The 23,582-nt window shown below is 43.3% G+C and overlaps 1 protein-coding gene across 1 annotated transcript in view; it reads left to right on the top strand.

The window, feature by feature from the left end:
- Positions 1 to 23,582, top strand: part of CDH12 (cadherin 12) — a 1,535,982-nt gene that overhangs the window by 1,260,816 nt on the left and 251,584 nt on the right. The gene's annotated exons all lie outside the window — the stretch shown is intronic.

Genomic DNA, 23,582 nt, shown 5'->3' with positions numbered 1-23,582 from the left:
CTGACACTGACTACCTCTCGATACAGTTGCTTTCTTCTCCTGTTAACTGACGTAAAAAAGTTGTTTCCCCATGTGTTCTCCTTATAATGATGTGAAATAGTGCTGCGTGCTGTAGTTTTCAATACAGTTGGATCCACAGTTTACTGATATATTAATAATGGCAAAACATGAAGTAATCAGTCAAATGTTTTACAAAAGGACACATTTTTGGCATACATTTGACCCATAAAAAATAGTACTTGCTATTTTCTTCTCTGCACAATTTAGAGATAAATGAAGAAACAAGAACCTTAGATTGCTAAAATTACTTGCTCTATATTTAAAATGTTTACTAGAAATTAATAATACATAACTCAATAAAGTTAGAAAAATTAAAATTGCATTTTTCCAGCTCATTGAATATCTGTGAACATAGTTTTCTTGGAAGAGGCTTTCAATCTGCTCAGCAATTTCCTTGACATCCAAATCTATTTATGTTTCTTGGCAAAAGCAAAATGCAAGCATATTGGAGAAAAAATTTTTATTGTTGGAAGGCATCAAAAAGAACTACAGAAAACCTTACAATAGCACAGCATGCACCTGGATGATAAGCTACTTACAGTATTTTATATTGTTCTGTATATGCTTTTTCTAAATAGTATTACCGTATGTGTTTTTCAAGAAATCATTAAGTTTCGGAAAAATATTATTTTTTTGATACTTTAAAAAATGTGGGACATGTCAGCAGCAATTTTAGGTAATCTCTTTTAGGATGTCACCTTCTGAAGCTCTATTGATCAGTATGAATGCATCCCTGGGTATCCGTGTATGTGAAATTGTTTATACTGTGAAATTGCCGTAACACTAATTGAGCATGGTGTAATAGTTTGACAATATTAGCTCGATATGTGGGAACAATAAGTCACCAAAGATGCATCATTCATAAATAACATTTCCATGAATCTTACATTTTAGCAAATATTTCCACGTATTTTATCTATTTATTTGTGATGGTATGAAAAACTTAAAATTAAAGGTTAAATACGAGAAAAAATATCAAGAATAAAGCATTTAACATGTTTTGAATCTGTAAGATTTTTTGTTAAAAGGAACCTGTCATGTGAAAAAAAGCTATTAACTTGCAAATATAGGGTTAATTTTCAGGATAATACCATGCAATACCTGCACTGAGAGCCCCTCTGCCAGGAGGAAATTAACTTTATTCCTCCAGGCAGCATTTGGCGTTTAATCACAAGTGTGGTCCCAGCACGAGTTCAGTCACCACTCAGTGTATAGTGAGTGGTGACTGCAACTGCACCTCCAGCACTGACTGACAGCAATTCATCAATTCATCATTAGAGTCAGCTGTCAGTCAGTGCCGGTCACACGGTTACTGCTAACACTCACTATGCACAGATTGGTGACTAAAACTATTCCAGCGCCAGCCCCATGAGTGAATGCTACTAGGGGAATAAAGTTATTTTCCTCTCAGCAGTGGGGCTCTCAATGCAGGCACTGGGCAGCTTCAGAATGCTATTAACCTGCAGATACATTCCATATGTGTAGGTTAATAGGGTTTTTTTTCATGTGAAAGGTTCCCTTTGAGTATATGAAAATGAAATTATTAGGTTCTGTAGAAGGACGTAGATCTGGGGATTTATTATGATGGAATATAGGCTGAACTGGATGGACAAATGTCTTTTTTTCGGCCTTACTAACTATGTTACTAACTATGTTACTAAATTAAAGCTATGTCTTCATTTCAGCCTTCAGAAATCAAACGATTTGCAGAAAATCCACTAATTGATGTAAAGATAACCCTTTCAGGGCCAAGCCATTTTTGGCCTTGGGAATAGCAAACTATTTTTGCAGTTGTCATCTCATTCTTGAATTCATAACTTTTTCAGTTTTTGCATCAAGCTAGCAAAGTTGGGCCATGTTTTGTGCAAGACAAGTTGTAATATTTACATGTAACATTTTCACTAACATTTACACTACCGATCAAAAGTTTACGGTCACATAGACAATTTTGGGTTTTCCATGAAAATACTTTTATTAATCAAATGAGTTGTCAAATGAATTTAAAATCTGGTCCAGACATTGACAAGGTTAGAAAAAAAGATTTTTATTTGAAATAATAATTTTCTCCTTCAAACTTTACTTTTGTCAAAGAATGCTCCCTTTGAAGCAATTACAGCATTGCAGACCTTTGACATTCTAGCATTTAATTAGCTGAGGTACTATGGAGAAATTTCACCCCATGCTTCCAGAAGCCCCACCCACAAGTTGGTTTGGCTTCATGGGCACTTTTTGTGTACGAAATTGTCAAGCTGCTCCCACAACAGCTCAAAGGGGTTGAGATCTGGTGACTGCGCTGACGACTCCATTACAGATAGAATACCAGCTGCCTGCTTCTTCCCTAAATAGTTCTTGCATAATTTGGAGGTGTGCTTTGGGTCTTTGTCCTGTTGTAGGATGAAATTGGCTCCAATCAAGTGCTGTCCACAGGGTATGGCATGGCATTTCAAAATGGAGTGATAGCTTTCCTTATTCCAAATTCCTTTTACCTTGTACAAATCTCCCACTTTACCAGCACCAAAGAAACCCCAGACCATCACATTACCGCCACTATGCTTGACAGATGGCGTCAGGCATTCTTCCAGCATTTTTCCAGTTGTTCTGCGTCTCACAAATGTCCGTCTGTATGATCCAAAAACCTCAAACTTGGATTAGTCTGTCCATAACACTTTTTTCCAATCTTCCTCTGTCCAATGTTCTTTTGCCCATATTAATCTTTTCCTTTTACTAGTCTTAGATATAGCTTATTCTTTGCCACTCTGCCCTGAAGGCCAGCATCCCAGAGTCACCTTTTCACTGTAGACGTTGACACTGGCGTTTTGCATGTACGATTTAATGAAGCTGCCAGTTGAGGGCCTGTGAGGTGTCGATTTTTCAAATTACCGACTCTAATGTACTATGTACTTGTCTTGTTGCTCAGTTGTTTAGCGGGGCCTCCCACTTCTCTTTCTACTCTGGTTAGAGCCTGCTTGTGCTCTCCTCTGTAGGGGCGTAGTACACACGGTTGAAGGAAATTTTCAGTTTATTGTCATTTTCTCACATGGAATAGCCTTCATTTCTAAGAACAAGAACAGACTGTTGAGTTTTACATGAAAGTTCTTTTTTTCTGGCCATTTTGAGAGTTTAATGAAACCAAAAAATGTATTGCTCCAGATTCTCAACTAGCTCAAAGGAAGGTCAGGTTTATAGGTTCTCTAATCAGCCAAACTGGTTTTAACTGTGCTAACATACTTGCACAAGGATTTTCAAGGGTATTCTAACCATCCATTAGCCTTCTTACACAGTTAGCAAACACAAAGTTCCATAAGAACACTGGAGTGATGGTTGTTGGAAATGGGCCTCTTTACACATATGAAAATATTGCATTACAAAACAGACGTTTGCAGCTAGAATGGTCATTTACCACATTAACAATGTATAGAGTGTAATTCTGAGTCATTTAATGTTAGCTTCATTGGAAAAAACTGAGCTTTTCTTTCAAAAAAGGAAAATTTCTAAGTGACCCTAAACTTTGAATGGTAGTGTATGTTAATAATTTTAATTTATATTTGCATAGTATAATGACCCCTATCTGATCCAATACTGCCTTCATGGTGATGACAACTCCAGAAATCAAGGCTACAAAGTTATCTGGCGGCACCTGTTATCTGTTGCTCTCAGAGATTGACAGTGTCACTTAACAGGTTAACAGGGCTCCGCTACTTCATTAGCTGTTAAAGAGAGATGATGGCTGATTAAATCAAACATCATTTGCCGGAAAAGATGTGGGCTCGTTGTTTGAGCCTGCATCAAAGTCACGGACACAACATATGACGTAAATGCACATCATAAGTCATGAAGAGGTTCAATATATCTAAAACCTTATGTAATGATGTGTGGCTAATATGTGCCACTTTTTCTGAAAAACTCTAGGCCCAAACACATTAGTAATCCTGTGTTGCTTTTTGTGATACTTGGAAGTGTTAAGAAGGCTTAATATTTAGCATGTAATGCCAAGTAGACCATGATGTTCTACTTTAATGTTCCTTTATATCGTGATCAGGGACAGTTCAGATTATCAGTATATTAACATGTGAATGGAACATACACTCTCTGCATTTTACCATAGAAATTAACAATTTCAACCGTAATAATGTTTATCTGTTTGCTGCAGTTTTAGTTTTAAAAGGAAAGTAATTATGAGCAAATATGATATTTCGACACACTCCTGCTAAGTACCATATAAGGTTATTAGCTTTAGCGCATTGTACTTTTATATAGGAAAATCATCCATGTTTGAAAAGAAGGATAAGGAATTACATTTCTTAGCAGAAATGATTACTTCTGTCCATTTAGTAAATGGCAGTGTAAAATCAAAGAAAAAAATGGCATGTTTGATCGGCTTCTTGAATAGTCCTTCGTGAAGCTGTAATGATGAAAGTAGTATCTAATATTGTTTCATAGGAAAATATAATAATTAAATGTAAAATGTCCTCAACCTTGACAGATCTGTACGATTAGAAATAAGGCAAGATTTGAAGCAACCTTCAGTGCATAAAGAGGAGATTCACACTTGCTGAGTACTTAATCCAGGTTGGCATCAAGCTTGATGATCGCTGATATGACAAGTGCCATTATTACTTTTATAATTAGCGCAGAGATCACAGTGTTATTACAAATTACTGAGAATTACATACTTATAAAAATCAAATTTTTCCTTTCCACATAACTCAAAGAGAGTGCTGTGAATCACACAAATTCATTATCAATGGCAGTGTAACCCATTTAACAACAGGATACTAATAAAAAGAGAACAAATGAAACACGAATCTATTCAACATGGAGAATGTGTTTTTCTGTCTTTCCCATGTAATTACCTAATGGACTGATCTACATGCCATTGTGCCAGTAATTTGCTGGTACTGACCATGTATCACCATTTGTCCTGAAATATGCAGTTGCCATGGAAACTCTAATGTCATTGACGTAATATTCTTTACAGCAAAAGGTAAGCCGAGAACACACAATAAGGGCCCAATTCATAGAGGCTGGCATTGTAAACAATTAAAAGCTTGGTGGATAAAAATGCGCAAAATTCATTAAAGCACCACTCCAGTGTTTTTTTTATTCAGTGCTGGAGTAGCGTTTTCAATGTAAACTTCCTACCTCTATTCTTGTGCTCACCTTCTGGCGGATTCACCTTTTATTGACACCACTCTGATCATATTGGGCCCGTTACTTCTGGCTGGAAGGAAGTCATAAGTCACGTCACAAGAGCTCAATGCATCTCTATGAGAGTCAGAAAGAGGCTGTCACAGAGATACATTGAAAGTGACCTCCGACGTGCTCCATGAAAAACTGGAACTCCTGGCAGGTCACTTTTCACTGCAGCATTGTGGGAAAAGAATGAAGGCAGCAGTAGGTGATTAAGAGGCAGGGAGCAGGGCAATTATATTTAAAGCACCATTCCAGCTGTGCATTAAAAAAACAAAAAAACTGGAGAAACATTTCGGACATAATCTATGGTATATCTTGCTCCATTGATTTTGGCAGAGCTGGCTGGAATTGGCGGGAAATTGCAAAAAAGTTGCAATATGTCTATGCAACTGCAAGTTACGCAAAAAAAATTGTGACTTTTTAGTGTTTTATACTACAAATATGGCATAAAACTTTTGACGAATGTGCCCCATAAGTGTCTCTTTTACATATTTTTTTATACAGTGCTGTTGTTACATCACTGTGATCTGTATGTAAGCTGGTTATGGGATGCATTGACAGACAGAAGGCAGAGCAAGGGTAAACAAATATAACAGTATTAATTTAGCAGGGGGTTAACTCTTTGCAGTGTGAATGGGGAGAATAACAATCCAATTGTAAAGGATATGCAAAGTTAAGGAACAATGAATCAGATAATGGCAGTACCTGTGATTGTTGTGGGGGAGTCAATAGCAATGGCTGGTGCAATACTGGTAGAAGAAATTTCTGCTGGTAACAGTGGTCTGTCTTCTGGTGGTACAGATCAGTCTCCGGTACTTTCCGCTGAGCCCCTAGTCCATGAACATATGTGGCCGGAGCAAACAAGACTGAAGCACAATCAGGGTCTGCCGTGGGTTGGAAGGTATATGCTGCTGAGGTGGGTTGAAAACATCTGTCCAGTGCCCGGTTCCCTCTTTGCGGCACGTGCGCTGTACTCACCCTTATTACTGCTGTGGGCTCCGGCAGCATCCTCACATTAGATCAGCCTCGTGTCATTGTGGCCCAGCTGCGCACCCCTATGGAGCCCGCTGTGCACGACCTTGCCTCTTTTACTGCCGGTGGGAAACTGCCCACTGCTGTGCACGCTTTTACTTATAACTGAGCCCCCATCATCCGGGTCAGGGAACCTGTCTGGGCCTTTTTGTCTTCCCCTGCACAACATGGGATGCAGCCTCAGCAGTTAGGGACCTGATCTGGCACAGGTACCCGCAGTCCGGTGTTCCTCCTTACATTTATATGGGAACATAAATCAGGTGCAGACATATCACTCATTTATATCATGAAATTTTAATTCCATCAAACAAATATTTCCTACTCATTTTTTTGTTCTTCTCTATCTTGGTACTGGCACAATTTTTTTTAACCAGTTATGAGACTGCATGTGAAGCTAAGAATATAGGAATACATCTAAATCTAACATTAGGTTTAAGTTTTGGGTGTTTTGGATACTGATTTAACTAGTTACTGAAAACAAAACAGAAAAATGGGAAATGATCAAGTTTTCCAAACTAAGCCCAAATATAAAATACTAGGTGGTAGCCCGATTCTAACGCATTGAGTATTCTAGCATATGTATGCGTAGCGTATAACAGCCCACGAAGTGTATAGCACAGCCCACGTAGTAAATTGCACAGCCACGTAGTAAATTGCACAGCCATGTAGTATATTGCACAGCCATGTAGTATATTGCACAGCCACGTAGTATATTTTACAGCCACGTAGTACATTGCACAGCCCACGCAGTACATTGCACAGCCCACGCAGTACATTGCACAGCCCATGCAGTACATTGCACAGCCCATGCAGTACATTGCACAGCTCACGAAGTATATTGCACAGCCCACGTAGTATATTGCAAATCCCATGTAGTATATTGCACAGCCAACGTAGTATATTGCACAGCCAACGTAGTATATTGCACAGCCCACGAAGTATATTGCACAGCCCACGCAGTATATTGCACAGCCCACGTAGTATATTACACAGCCCATGTAGTATATTGCACAGCACACATAGTATATAGCAATGTGGGCATCATATCCCTGTTAAAAAAAGAATTAAAATAAAAAATAGTTATATACTCACATTCTGTTGGCCCCCGGTTCCAGGCGAAGCGGTTACCGACGCTCCTTGCGCGCTCCGGTCTCAAGAGTGCATTGCGACTTGGATTTCCATGACAGACAGAGGCCGCGACCAATGAATATCCGTGACAGACAGACAGACAGAAGGACAGAAAGACGGAAGTGACCCTTAGACAATTATATAGTTGATATCATCTAATGTTTTTGTGCAGTGAGAAAGCTACGTACATGTGCCCTACAAGGAAATAAATAGTAATAATAATATAATAATAATAATAATTTTATTTATATAGCGCTAACATATTCCGCAGCGCTTTACAATTAAAGAGGGGATTTGTACAGACAATAATAGACATTACAGCATAACAATAAACACAGATCAAAACAGATACCAGCAGGAATGAGGGCCCTGCTTGCAAGCTTGCAATCTATGAGGAAAAAGGGGAGACACGAGAGCTGGATGTAACAGTTGCTTTCGTTGTTCGGATCAGCCATAATAATACATTTTATATAAAATAAAGTAAAAAGTAGAAATTGCAAATAGTGCAAATTAAAATTATGCAGTGTACAATTTTGTCCTTACGGTACTAATGCAAGCTTATGTTTCTGCCTTTTAACAGAATAAATAACAACCCTTTATCTAGAAGCCTGCAGTTACCTATTAGCATATGTTTTATGTGAGACTGAAAAAGTAAAGCAACAAACTGAAAGATATGACAATTTTTAAGGTATCTTGTAGGGTGTATCAAGGAGTATAAATATCTTCATAGGTTCAAAGGAGCTGCAAACACAAAACAAAAAGATAAGTTTAAGCAAGATCATTTACAGAGTTGATTCTTTTGTGTGTGTTTTCATTATTTTTTTGTTTGCACCCAATTTATTATTCTGTTTGCGCCTATTTTAACTCTATTCTATATCATTTTATTTGTGCTCACCTGTTTTTTCAGTTTTGTAGCCAGAATTTAGCTATTCCAGATATTTTCGTCTGATTCGTCAATTGAGGCTTTTTACAAAGTTGCAAAATGTAGCACCTCAGGTTCCCCCTTGTGTATTTTTGAGAATGCCAGTATTTTAGCACAATTTTTGCAGTTTTGCAAAACATGCAACTTTTTGCTCTATGAAGTTGCAAATACAGTTCAAAACAGAGAAAAAGACTTTCACCAAATTGATGATTCACTTTCAGCATTTTGAAACATTTAGGGTACCGTCACACAGTGGCATTTTGATCGCTACGACGGCACGATTCGTGACGTTCCAGCGATATACTTACGATCTCGCTGTGTCTGACACGCTCCTGCGATCAGGGACCCTGCTGAGAATCGTACGTCGTAGCAGATCGTTTGAAACTTTCTTTCATCGTCTAGTGTCCCGCTGTGGCGGCATGATCGCATGGTGTAACAAAGGTGTGCACGATATTGTATACGATGTGCACATAGTAACCAACGGCTTCTACATCGCACATAAGTCATGAAATTATCGCTCCAGCGTCGTACATTGCAAAGTGTGACCGCAGTCTACGACGCTGGAGCGATATTGTTACGATGCTGGAGCGTCACGGATCGTGCCGTCGTAGCGATCAAAATGCCATTCTGTGACGGTACCCTTAGAACCAAAAACTAATACCACAAGACAAAAAAATTAAACTGACTTAAAAACACAAATGAAAAATTAGGGCCTAGATTACTTTTTGCTTAAGGTATTTGAATTTGAAGGAATTTAGATTTAGTATTTTTAAATTCAGCATTAAGAATAGTTTTTCTGCTATGTTTTAAAGCTCTTAGATATAAGTACATGTGAAAAAGTCAATATTATTCTTAAATAAAAAAAGAAAAAAGCTCTAACAAAGTTTTAACAAGCTATTTTCTGTATATTTTACATACTGTAAATGACTAAATGGAATTATATAGTTTCAAAAAATGAGGCAGCACTCCATTGTTCAGTATAAAAACGTGCAGGGTTTAATTTCCCCACATGTTCTGGCAACGTTTCAGCTCACACTGAGCCTTTCTCAAGCTTGCTGCCTCATTTTTTGAAACTATATGAAAACTTGGATGATCGTTGGACTGATTGTCTGGGGGCTCTGCACCCGAAGATAAGTATTCCTGTGCTGTTCCTTTTTTCCACAGAGACAGCTCTCCAGCGACCAACGATGCCAAAGTCCCCGGGTAACCAGGGTAAACATCGGGTTACTAAGCGCAGGACCGCGCTTAGTAACCCGATGTTTACTCTGGTTACCAGCGTAAAAAAAAACAAACAGCACATACTTACATTCCGGTGTCTGTCCCTTGCCGTCTGCTTCCCGCACTGACTGACTGCCGGCCGTAAAGTGAAAGCACAGCACAGCAGTGACATGACGTCACCGCTGTGCTGTGCTTTCACTTTACGGCCGGCAGTCAGTGAGTGTGGGAAGCAGACGGCAAGGGACCTGACGGACACCAGAATGTAAGTATGTGCTGTTTGTTTTTTTTTTACATTTACGCTGGTAACCAGGGTAAACATCGGGTTACTAAGCGCGGCCCTGCGCTTAGTAACCCGATGTTTACCCTGGTTACAAGCGAACGCATCGGTAGATCGGTGTCACACACACCGATCTAGCGATGACAGCGGGAGATCCAGCGACGAAAGAAAGTTCCAAACGATCTGCTACGACGTACGATTCTCAGCAGGATCTCTGATCGCTGCTGCATGTCAGACACAGCGATATCGTAACGATATCGCTGGAACATCATGAATCATACTGTCGTAGCGATCGAAATGGCACTGTGTGACGGTACCCTAAGAGAACTAGAACTCTACTGCCACCTATTGGAAGTAGCAATCCTAACAGTCAATGTCAACCCTTTACCGAGCCTTGTCACATGACTTAGGCTAATAGCCAAACCAGAATCTCAATTTGCAGACACTGTGTTTCGAGGCACTGCCCCTCGTCAGTGCAAAGTGGAGATCTGGTTTGGCTGATTGAGAGGTGTCTGACCGGGATCCAAGAAGTATCATTTCTCCTTGTGGAGAGTGACATGATAAGCATGTCGAGGTGAGGAGACTTAAAGCTGCAATGTTCCTCTGGGAAATATGCAAATTATCTCTTCAGAGAGGAAGAGGACTAGAACTCTAGTGCCACCTATTGGAAGTAGCAATCCTAACAGTCAATGTCGACCCTTTACCGAGCCTTGTCACATGACTTAGGCTAATAGCCAAACCAGAATCTCAATTTGCAGACACTGTGTTTCGAGGTACTGTCCGTCGTCAGTGCAAAGTGGAGATCTAGTTTGGCTGATTGAGAGGTGTCTGACCGGGATCCAAGAAGTATAGTTTCTCCTTGTGGAGAGTGACATGATAAGCATGTCGAGGTGAGGAGACTTAAAGCTGCAATGCTTATCATTTCACTCTCCACAAGGAGAAACGATACTTCTTGGATCCCGGTCATATGTTGATATTTGAAATTCAATATAATGAAATCCTAAAATATATTCCAGATTTCACTCTTGAAACACACACAATATGGTAACATTCCAGGGCACAATGATAGCTGCAGGGGGCTAAAAGAGAGGTAAAAAAAGGAAAGATAAAGGTAACAGATGTTAGGACTGGTGGAACGCACTGAGTAAATAGTGAGATGATATTTGGTGTGTTTGCAGCCCAGGGTCCACAGGGCAGGAAAGATCCTGCTGCTGGCAAATGGCGGCACTATATGGTGGTGGAAGCCAACTCTGTTACATCACAGGGTCGCAGTACTGCAGAAAGAGCGCAAGCAAGGAGTCACAGATCTCAATCCCAAGACTCGGGAATAGAGTTCGTCTAGACCATTTGCGCTCGATACTGCTACTGGGTGTCAGAATATAACAAATAATAGTAAATTATAGCACAAGAGTGCGAGCAGTGCCGCACTGGCAGACGCAACCAACCACCCAGACTAGGGTTAGAGAAGCACTCTATTAGCGCACGGCGCTGCACTGGCGCTCACCGCAATAGACGCTGTATCATATGTTTTAATGTTGATAGCTTAGTTGGGTGCTAGACAGCAGACATCCACTTTTTGCGAGCAGTCATACACAAGGGAGGGGATGTTTAAAAAATGTCTTGCACTCATCAAAACACACACGTTTTCAAATGTACACTAGCGCATGGCCGTGCGGTCATGCGAACATTTTATAGCTGCAGCAAGTACAAGACCTTCCCAGAAGGACCAATGGGAGGCTGCTACAGAAGTTGAGCACCTTCAGGACCTTCCTAGAGGACCAATGGGATTTGCTGCTGCAGTATCTGAGCATGTGACCCTTGATCTCCAACAAGAGATCTTACCCTGGGCATACTCAGAAGGGGAAAAGTAGGACTTAGTCCCAAAAACATCTGCTCGCTGCTGCCCAGTACTGGCTACAATGGCAGAAGCTGGAAAGGCAGCAGTAACCCTTTGCACAGAGTTAGACTGAGCGACACACTGAGCTGAGCAGACTCCACTGCGGCAGGAGAAGAATGGGAGACCGCAGCGGAAATGGCACGAGGTTCCCCCTATGCAGAAGCGGGAACTCGACCCCTAAAAACAGATGTGTTTTAGAAGTCATTACAAGGGCAGATGTATTTTTTGGTGAATAGAAATTTGAACTAATAATTCAAAGCACTATTGTAAGGCTGAAGGCCTAGATAAGATAGATGCACTTTGATGTTTGGTGAGGGACTGAACATGGTTTCGAATAAAACTGGTTTAACCCTTAAAGGTGTTGTCCACTACATTTCGTACATAGTCCTAGTCTGCAGGTAAGAAAAAAAAAGACACATACCGACCTACCTGACTGGCTCTGCTGCTCTGGATTATAAAAAAATATCCACAGAGGACAATCAAATTCATTACTATTAAATTGAAAGAACACAGTACCATATGAAGCCTGCCAAGAGAGGGCCACCACTAAAACTCTCAGACCAGGCAAGGAGGGCAGAAATCAAAGAGGCAGCGCAGAGAAGAAAGGTAAACTTGAAGGAGCTGCAGAGTTCCCAAGCAGAGACTTGAGTATCTGTCCATATGACCACAAAAGCCATACACTCGATGGGGTGGCCTTTATGGAAGAGTGGGCAAAAAAAAACCTTTACTTGCACAGAAAAATTGTAGGGTTCATTTTGAGTTTGTCAAAGGACATGTGGGAAGCTCAGAAAATGTATGGAAGAAGGTGCATTGCTCTGATGAGACCAAAATTGAACTTTTAGGGCTCCAAGGTAACCTTTATGTCTATCAACAAGCCAACACAGCTCATCAACATAAAAACACCATCCCCACAGTAAAACATGGTGATGACAGCATCATACTATGGAGATGTTTCTCAGCAGTAGTGACAGGGAAAATAGTCCTAGTCAAGAGGAAAAGTGTTATGACCTGGTGGTTAGGACAATAATGGACCTGGTGGTTAAGAGCGCACGGAATTACCTGATAGTTACTAATGATACAGGACAAGCTCTGGGACGTGGGAACTCTGCTGACCGCAATCCCTAATCCTATCACACACACTAGAAATAGCCGTGGATTGCGCCTAACGCTCCCTATACAACTCGTCACAGCCTAAGGAACTAGCTAGCCCTGAAGATAGAAAAATAAAGCCTACCTTGCCTCAGAGAAATTCCCCAAAGGAAAAGGCAGCCCCCCACATATAATGACTGTGAGATAAGATGAAAATTACAAACTCAGAGATGAAATAGATTTAGCAAAGAGAGGCCCGACGTACTGAACAGACAGAGGATAGGAAAGGTAACTTTGCAGTCAGCACAAAAAACTACAAAAAGACCACGCAGAGGGCGCAAAAAGACCCTCCGCACCGACTCACGGTGCGGAGGCGCCCCTCTGCGTCCCAGAGCTTCCAACAAGCAAGACAAAAATCAAAATAGCAAGCTGGACAGAAAAATAGCAAACAAGAGAAAAACAAGCAGGAACTTAGCTTCTGCTGGGAAGACAGGTCACAAGAACGATCCAGGAGCGAACTAGACCAATACTGGAACATTGACAGGTGGCCTGGAGCAATGATCTAAGTGGAGTAAAATAGAGCAGCCAGCTAACGAATTAACCTCGTCACCTGTGGAAGAAAACTCAGAAGCCGCAGCCCCACTCACAACCACCAGAGGAAGCCCATGGACAGAACCAGCCAAAGTACCATTCATGACCACAGGAGGGAGCTTGACAACAGAATTCACAACAGTACCCCCCCTTGAGGAGGGGTCATCGAACCCTCACCAGAGCCCCCAGGCCGACCAGGACGAGCCAAATGAAAGGCACGAACCAGATCGGCAGCATGAATATCAGAGGCAAAGACCCAGGAATTATCTTCCTGACCATAACCCTTCCACTTGACCAGGTACTGGAGTTTCCGTCTCGAAATACGAGAATCCAAAATCTTCTCCACCACATACTCCAACTCCCCCTCAACCAACACCGGGGCAGTAGGATCAACGGAGGGAACCACAGGCGCCACGTATCTCCGCAACAACGACCTATGGAATACATTATGGATCACAAAAGAAGCTGGAAGGGTCAAACGAAATGACACAGGATTGAGAACCTCAGAAATCTTATACGGACCAATGAAACGAGGCTTAAACTTAGGAGAGGAAACCATCATAGGAACATAACGAGACGATAACCAAACCAAATCCCCAACACGAAGTCGGGGACCCACAAAGCGCCGGCGGTTAGCGAAACGTTGAGCCTTCTCCTGGGACAATGTCAAATTGTCCACCACATGAGTCCAAATCTGCTGCAACCTATCCACCACAGTATCTACACCAGGACAGTCCGAAGACTCAACCTGCCTTGAAGAGAAACGAGGATGGAAACCAGAATTGCAGAAAAACGGCGAAACCAAAGTAGCCGAGCTGGCCCCGATTATTAAGGGCGAACTCAGCCAAAGGCAAAAAGGACACCCAATCATCCTGATCAGCAGAAACAAAGCATCTCAGATATGTTTCCAAAGTCTGATTAGTTCGTTCGGTTTTGCCATTTGTCTGAGGATGGAAAGCCGAGGAAAAAGACAAATCAATGCCCATCCTAGCACAAAAGGATCGCCAAAACCTCAAAACAAACTGGGAACCTCTGTCCGATACGATGTTCTCCGGAATGCCATGTAAACGAACCACATGCTGGAAAAACAATGGCACCAAATCAGAGGAGGAAGGCAATTTAGACAAGGGTAGTAAATGGACCATCTTAGAGAAGCGATCACAAACCACCCAAATGACCGACATCTTTTGAGAGACCCGAAATAAAATCCATAGAAATATGCGTCCAGGGCCTCTTAGGGACCGGCAAGGGCAAAAGCAACCCACTGGCACGAGAACAGCAGGGCTTAGCCCGAGCACAAGTACCACAGGACTGCACAAAAGAAACGCACATCCCGTGACAAAGACGGCCACCAAAAGGATCTAGCCACCAAATCTCTGGTACCAAAGATTCCAGGATGACCTGCCAACACCGAACAATGAACCTCAGAGATAACTCTACTAGTCCATTTATCAGGGACAAACAGTTTCTCTGCTGGGCAACGGTCAGGTCTATCAGCCTGAAATTTTTGCAGCACCCGCCGCAAATCAGGGGAAATGGCAGACAAAATTACCCCCTCTTTGAGAAGAACCGCCGGCTCAGGAACAACCGGAGAGTCGGGCACAAAACTCCTTGACAGGGCACCAGCCTTCACATTCTTAGAGCCCGGAAGGTACGAAACCACAAAATCAAAAGGGGAGCAAAATAGCGACCATCGAGCCTGTCTAGGATTCAACCGTTTGGCAGACTCGAGATAAGTTAAATTCTTGTGATCCGTCAAGACCACCACGCGATGCTTGGCTCCTTCCAGCCAATGACGCCACTCCTCGAATGCCCACTTCATGGCCAACAACTCTCGATTGCCAACATCATAATTGCGCTCAGCAGGCGAAAACTTTCTAGAAAAGAAGGCACACGGTTTCATCACCGAGCCATCAGAACTTCTTTGCGACAAAACAGCCCCTGCTCCAATCTCAGTAGCATCAACCTCGACCTGAAACAGGAGCGAAACCTCAGGCTGGCACAACACAGGGGCAGAAGAAATACGACGCTTCAACTCCTGAAAAGCTTCCACAGCCGCAGAAGACCAATTGACCACATCAGCACCCTTTTTGGTCAAATCAGTCAACGGTTTAGCAACACTAGAAAAATTACTGATGAAGCGACGAAAAAAATTAGCAAAGCCCAGGATCTTTTGCAGACTCTTCACAGATGTCGGCTGAGTCCAATCAGAAATGGCCTGGAGTTTAACAGGGTCCATCTCGATAGTAGAAGGGGAAAAAATGAAACCCAAAAATGAAACCTTCTGAACTCCAAAGAGACACTTTGACCCCTTCACAAACAAAGAATTCGCACGAAGGACCTGGAACCCCATTCTGACCTGCTTCAAGTGAGACTCCCAATCATCCGAGAAGACCAAAATATCATCCAAATATACAATCAGGAATTTATCCAGGTACTCTCGGAAGATGTCATGCATAAAGGACTGAAATACTGATGGAGCATTGGAAAGCCCGAATGGCATAACCAGGTACTCAAAATGGCCCTCTGGCGTATTAAATGCTGTTTTCCATTCATCGCCCTGTTTAATACGCACAAGATTATACGCACCACGATGATCTTTCTTGGTGAACCAACTAGCCCCCTTAATCTGAGCAAATAAATCAGACAGCAGCGGCAAAGGGTACTGAAATTTGACTGTGATCTTATTAAGAAGGCGGTAATCAATACAAGGTCTCAAAGAACCATCCTTCTTGGCCACAAAAAAGAACCCTGCTCCCAATGGTGACGACGACGTGCGAATATGACCCTTCTCCAAGGATACCTTTATATAACTCCGCATAGTGGCGTGTTCTGGCACAGATAAATTAAACAGTCGGCCCTTGGGAAACTTACTACCAGGAATCAAATTAATAGCACAATCGCAATCCCTATGAGGAGGTAGGGCACTGGATTTGGGCTCATCAAATACATCCCGGAAATCCGACAAAAACTCCGGGACTTCAGAAGGGATGGATGACGAAATAGACAAAAATGGAACATCACCATGTACCCCCTGACAACCCCAGCTGGACACAGACATTGATTTCCAATCCAATACTGGATTATGGACCTGTAGCCATGGCAACCCCAAAACGACCACATCATGCAGATTATGCAACACCAAAAAGCGAATATCCTTCTGATGTGCAGGAGCCATGCACATGGTCAATTGGGTCCAGTACTGAGGCTTATTCTTGGCCAAAGGCGTAGCATCAATTCTTCTCAATGGAATAGGATGCTGCAACGGCTCCAAGAAAAAACCACAGCGCCTAGCAAACTCCAAGTCCATCAAATTCAGGGCAGCGCCTGAATCCACAAATGCCATAACAGAATAGGATGACAAAGAGCAAATCAGAGTAACGGACAAAAGAAATTTTGACTGTACCGTACCAATGGTGGCAGACCTAGCGAAACGCTTAGTGCGCTTAGGACAATCGGAGATAGCATGAGTGGAATCACCACAGTAAAAACACAGCCCATTCCTACGTCTGTGTTCTTGCCGTTCAGCTCTGGTCAAAGTCCTATCACATTGTATAGGCTCAGGTCTATGCTCAGATAATACCGCCAAATGGTGCACAGCTTTACGCTCACGCAAGCGTCGATCGATCTGAATGGCCAAAGACATAGACTCATTCAGACCGGCAGGCATGGGAAATCCCACCATGACATCCTTAAGGGCTTCAGAGAGACCCTTTCTGAAAATTGCTGCCAGAGCACATTCATTCCACTGAGTGAGTACAGACCACTTCCTAAACTTCTGACAATATATCTCTACCTCATCCTGACCCTGACACAGGGCCAGCAAGATTTTCTCTGCCTGATCCACTGAATTTGGTTCATCATAAAGCAATCCAAGCACCAGAAAAAACGCATCAACATCACGCAATGCCGGATCTCCTGGCGCAAGGGAAAATGCCCAGTCTTGAGGGTCGCCACGTAACAAAGAAATAATGATTTTCACTTGTTGAACAGGGTCACCTGAGGAGCGAGGTTTCAAAGCAAGAAACAATTTACAATTATTTTTGAAATTCAGAAACTTAGATCTATCCCCAAAAAACAAATCAGGAGTTGGAATCCTAGGCTCTGACATCGGATTCTGAATCACAAAATCTTGAATGTTTTGTACCCTTGCAGTGAGATTATCCATACAAGAGGACAGACCTTGAATGTCCATATCTACACCTGTATCCTGAACCACCCAGAGGTAAAGGGGAAAAGAGAGACAAAACACACTGCAAAGAAAAAAAAATGGTCTCAGAACTTCTCTTATCCCTCTATTGAGATGCATTAGTACTTTGTACCACCTGTACTGTTATGACCTGGTGGTTAGGACAATAATGGACCTGGTGGTTAAGAGCACACGGAATGACCTGATAGTTACTAATGATACAGGACAAGCTCTGGGACGAAGAAAAACAAGCAGGAACTTAGCTTCTGCTGGGAAGACAGGTCACAAGAACGATCCAGGAGCGAACTAGACCAATACTGGAACATTGACAGGTGGCCTGGAGCAATGATCTAAGTGGAGTTAAATAGAGCAGCCAGCTAACGAATTAACCTCGTCACCTGTGGAAGGAAACTCAGAAGCCGCAGCCCCACTCACAACCACCAGAGGAAGCCCATGGACAGAACCAGCCGAAGTACCATTCATGACCACATGAGGGAGCTTGACAACAGAATTCACAACAGAAAAGGGCTGGTGTGAAATACAGGGATGTTATTGAGCAAAACCTGTTTCAGTCTGTCAGTGAATTGACACTGAGATGGAGGTTCACCTACCAACAAGACAATGACCCTAAGCTTTCTGCTAAAGCAACACTCAAGTGGTTTAAGGAGAAACGTGTAAATGTTTAGAAGTGGCCTAGTCAAAGCCCAGACCTTAATCCAATTGAAAATCTGTGGTCAGACCTGAAAAATGCTGTTCATAAGAGCAAACTGCTTGTATATAGCTTGAAGGAGCTGGAGAAGTTTTGATAAATGGGCAAAAATCCCAGTGGCAAGTTGTGGAAAGCTAATAGACACTTATCCAAAGCGATTTGCCGCTATAATTTCTGCAACAAGGGGCTCTTCAAAGTACTGACTTTAGGGGGTGAATAGTTATACAAACTGAAGTTTTCAGTTATTTTGTCCTATTTGTTGTTTGCTTCACAAGAAAAATAAAAACAAATGTTTACAGTAGAGTTGAGCGACTTTTACTTTTTTCGCGAAACCCGACTGTCGGGTCGGGTGAAATAATCGGCCGATTATTGCGAAAGGTCCGGGGCCGACTGAAACACGAAACCCAATCCAAGTCAATGGGGAATCAAATTCGGCAGTGAGTGGAGGACAGGAAAACACCTACAGTGCCCATTTTAATGCCAAAAACATCAATTCTTATTACTTAAGCTTGTCAATCTTAATATACTTTATAATAATAGTTAGGCATTGGAAACTGGGGGTCATTTGGCTAAAGTTGTGGGGGGGTAGAGCTGCCTCAAGATTTTCGTGGGCCCAGGAAACGCGGAATACATCACAGCGGTGGAGCGGGGAGAGGTAAGTATTTCAACTTTGCAAGTGCTGTGATCCTGAGGAAGCGGGGGGGGGGGGGCACTGTGGGTGGTGCCTCCCACTGCCAGAGACACTTTTGCATACTATGAGGGGCCCTGTGCCAGTGACGTCGCCAATGAGTATGCCCTCCACCTGATGAAGGAACCTGCACTTTCATCTGCACCTTCCTCTTTGTCCCCGTGTAAGGTGGTATAGTATGCGGGAAGGGGAACCTGACTTTCAGCAGGGTCAGATTTTGGCTGTGTAGAGTGCAAGGGGAATGTAGTGGTGTGGGTCAATGTACCAGCAGACTCATCTAGCTGTGGCTGGGCAATGGGCAGGATGAGGAGGAAACACAGATATAGGCCCAAATAATAAAGTAGGCTAAATGCAGTTCAAAATTGGTAACAGGACTAAACAGGCGGCATTGCTTTGTTTAGTGGAGGACAACTGTAATGAGTGGCAGACACAGTTAGTAGGCCCAAATAATAAAGTAGGCTAAATGCAGTTCAAAATTGGTAACAGGACTAAACAGGCGGCATTGCTTTGTTCAGTGGAGGACAACTGTAATGAATGGCAGACACAGTTAGTAGGCCCAAATAATAAAGTAGGCTAAATGCAGTTCAAAATTGGTAACTGGACTAAACAGGCGGCATTGCTTAGTTCAGTGGAGGACAACAGTAATGAGTGGCAGACACAGTTATTATGCCCAAATAATAAAGTAGGCTAAATGCAGTTCAAGATTGGTAACAGGACCAAACGGGCGGCATTGCTTTGTTCAGTGGAGGACAACTGTAATGAGTGGCAGACACAGTTAGTAGGCCCAAATAATAAGGTAGGCTAAATGCTTTTCAAAATTTGTACCAGGACTAAATAGGTGGCATAGCTAGGTACAGGGGTGGGCTTATCTGCTGAGTAGCAGACAGTGGTAGTAGGCGCAAAGTATTAACTGGTCTAAATGGAGGCCAGGGCCCCTGTATATTTTAACTATCATCTATCATTTCAACAAATTTGTATTGGCAGTGCCATTGATGGATTTAACAGCACAGACTACACAGTGGTGGAGCAGGGAGAGGTAAGTATTGCAAGTGGTAGAGCACTGTTTGAGCTGGGGGGAACACTCTCTCATAGGCGGCGGTACTGGCACAGGGCCCCACATATTACAAGGGTGTGTCTGATGTTGGTTGTGCACTAGTGTTGAGCGATACCTTCCGATATCGGAAAGTATCGGTATCGGATAGGATCGGCCGATATTCAAAAAATATCGGCTATCGCCGATACCGATACCCGATCCCAATGCAAGTCAATGGGACCAAAATATCGGAATTAAAATAAACCCTTTCTTGCCTTGTAGGTTCATTCTACATGAAGGAAAACAACTAAGAATAATGCCGGATGTATTTGGGGAGGTGGCGGAGACATTAAAGTCATAGAGGTTTATCCCAATGAAATAGAATAGCATGTTTTTTGTTTTTTTTAAGACGTTCGGAGTGACAAAGATATTGACTATGTAAATTTTTTTTTTTATTTTGTCAGATATTGATGTTTCACTATTCCACGCCCTTCCCCTTCTTTTTTTTCTTTTTTTTTTTTCTTTTCCCACACTTTCATCTTCATCATCATCAGCATCTTTGACATCAACTTCTTCTTCACCTTATTCATCTTCTTCTTCATCCTTTACATTTTTTTTTTTTGATTACATTCTTCATATTCATTTTATTCAACTATTATTATTCTTCCTATTCTACATATTCTTTTTATTCCACTGTTATTATTCTTCCTATTCTACTTCTTCATCATATTCTCACTTGTGACAGGCATTCCCGTGGTTGTTATCTATAAAAGTTGGAAGATTACACCTTCCGTTCTGCCAGTCACAAAAGTTACATTTGTCCGCGTTCAGTTTGGCCTGCAGCATCAGGCTTTATCCAGGGGCACCACGAGGAGGAACGGACTCACCCCCATGCACTGCTTAGTCTTCTTCTGCATATAATTTAGATAATATATTTTGCTCTGATATTAAGTCTTATGCTTAATGTTCTTCTGCTCTTTGTTCTGCAGCCTCTTGTTCTTCTGCTTCTCGGTCTTCCATGTCGTCGTCTCCAGGGTCGTCATCTCCAGTGTCGTCATCTCCGCCGTCGTCGTCTCAGCCGTCGTCGTCTCCGCCGTCGTCGTCTCCGCCGTCGTCATCGGGGTGGTCTTCCGGGTCGTCGTCGTCGTCATCGGGGTGGTCTTCCGGGTCGTCGACTTTAGGGTCTTCAACTTGGAAATGTAGCAGAAGGTACAAGAAGGCTGAGAAAATGCCAAGAACCAGCTGATGGAACTGGAACTCGGATGGCTACCCGAAGGTTCAAGAGCCTATGGAACTACCGAGGACCAGCTGACGTTACTGGAACCCGGTTACTAAGCAGGAGGTACCCGTGCCCGAAAGCACTACCAAGGACCGCCTGACGTTGGCGGAACTCGGATACCCAGAAGGAGGCACCTAAGCCAAAGGCTCTGCCCGGAACCAGCTGACGGTACTGGAACCAGGATGGGGAGCAGAAGGTACAAGAGCAAAAGACACTGCCGAGAACCAGCTGACGGTACTGGAACCCGGATGGGTAGCCGAAGGTCCAAGAGCCAATGGAACTACCGAGGACCAGCTGACGTTACTGGAACCCGGTTACTAAGCAGGAGGTACCCGTGCCCGAAAGCACTACCAAGGACCACCTGACGTTGGTGGAACTTGGATACCCAGAAGGAGGCACCTAAGCCAAAGGCTCTGCCCGGAACCAGCTGACGGTACTGGAACCAGGATGGGGAGCAGAAGGTACAAGAGCAAAAGACACTGCCGAGAACCAGCTGACGGTGCTGGAACCAGGTGGTGGACCTGAAGGTCCACAGGAGAGGAGAGAAAAGCTAGGCCGCGAGGCAGCCGCAGTTACCGAACCCCAACAGTCTTACAGGGGGAGCTGGGCCTACTGGCACTACAGAACCAGCCTTGACTACCAGTTCACGCAGCCCACATAGGAAGCTCCTAAACTGGAGGCATCCTGGAGTTGGCTAACCCGACCGCACCACGACGGGGCAAGCATAGGTGTCTCAGTGAGCTTGACACAACCCGGAAACAGCTGACGGTGCTGAAACCAGGCTTGGCACGAGGGAGTACCTGTGTCAAGAACACTGCCGAGAACCAGCTGGCGGTGCTGGAACCCAGATGCGTTGCCCCAGTGTGCAAGAGCCAATGGCACGACCGAGGACCAGCTGGCGGTGCTGGAACCCGGTTACTAATCTGTAGGTGCCCGCGCTTAAAAGCACTACCAAGGACCGCCTGACGTTGGCGGAACTCGGATACCCAGGAGGAGGCACCTAAGCCAAAGGCTCGGCCTGGAACCAGCTGACGGTGCTGGAACCAGGTGGTGGACCCCAAGGCCCACAGGAGAGGAGAGAACAGCTAGGCCGTGAGGCAGCCGCAGTTACCGAACCCCAACAGTCCTACAGGGGGAGCTGGGCCTACTGGCACTACAGAACCAGCCTTGACTACCAGTTCACGCAGCCCACATAGGAAGCTCCTAAACTGGAGGCACCCTGGAGTTGGCTAACCCGACCGCACCACGACGGGGCAAGCATAGGCGTCTCAGTGAGCTTGACACAACCCGGAAACAGCTGACGGTGCTGAAACCAGGCTTGGCACGAGGGAGTAACATAGTAACATAGTAACATAGTTAGTAAGGCCGAAAAAAGACATTTGTCCATCCAGTTCAGCCTATATTCCATCATAATAAATCCCCAGATCTACGTCCTTCTACAGAACCTAATTGTATGATACAATATTGTTCTGCTCCAGGAAGACATCCAGGCCTCTCTTGAACCCCTCGACTGAGTTCGCCATCACCACCTCCTCAGGCAAGCAATTCCAGATTCTCACTGCCCTAACAGTAAAGAATCCTCTTCTATGTTGGTGGAAAAACCTTCTCTCCTCCAGACGCAAAGAATGCCCCCTTGTGCCCGTCACCTTCCTTGGTATAAACAGATCCTCAGCGAGATATTTGTATTGTCCCCTTATATACTTATACATGGTTATTAGATCGCCCCTCAGTCGTCTTTTTTCTAGACTAAATAATCCTAATTTCGCTAATCTATCTGGGTATTGTAGTTCTCCCATCCCCTTTATTAATTTTGTTGCCCTCCTTTGTACTCTCTCTAGTTCCATTATATCCTTCCTGAGCACCGGTGCCCAAAACTGGACACAGTACTCCATGTGCGGTCTAACAAGGGATTTGTACAGAGGCAGTATAATGCTCTCATCATGTGTATCCAGACCTCTTTTAATGCACCCCATGATCCTGTTTGCCTTGGCAGCTGCTGCCTGGCACTGGCTGCTCCAGGTAAGTTTATCATTAACTAGGATCCCCAAGTCCTTCTCCCTGTCAGATTTACCCAGTGGTTTCCCATTCAGTGTGTAATGGTGACATTGATTCCTTCTTCCCATGTGTATAACCTTACATTTATCATTGTTAAACCTCATCTGCCACCTTTCAGCCCAAGTTTCCAACTTATCCAGATCCATCTGTAGCAGAATACTATCTTCTCTTGTATTAACTGCTTTACATAGTTTTGTATCATCTGCAAATATCGATATTTTA

Source organism: Ranitomeya imitator, chromosome 6 (genome assembly GCF_032444005.1).
Source record: "Ranitomeya imitator isolate aRanImi1 chromosome 6, aRanImi1.pri, whole genome shotgun sequence".
NCBI classification, from domain to species: domain Eukaryota; kingdom Metazoa; phylum Chordata; class Amphibia; order Anura; family Dendrobatidae; genus Ranitomeya; species Ranitomeya imitator.
The sequence above is the reverse complement of the archived record's forward strand: the minus strand, read 5'-3'. Positions and strand labels throughout refer to the sequence as shown.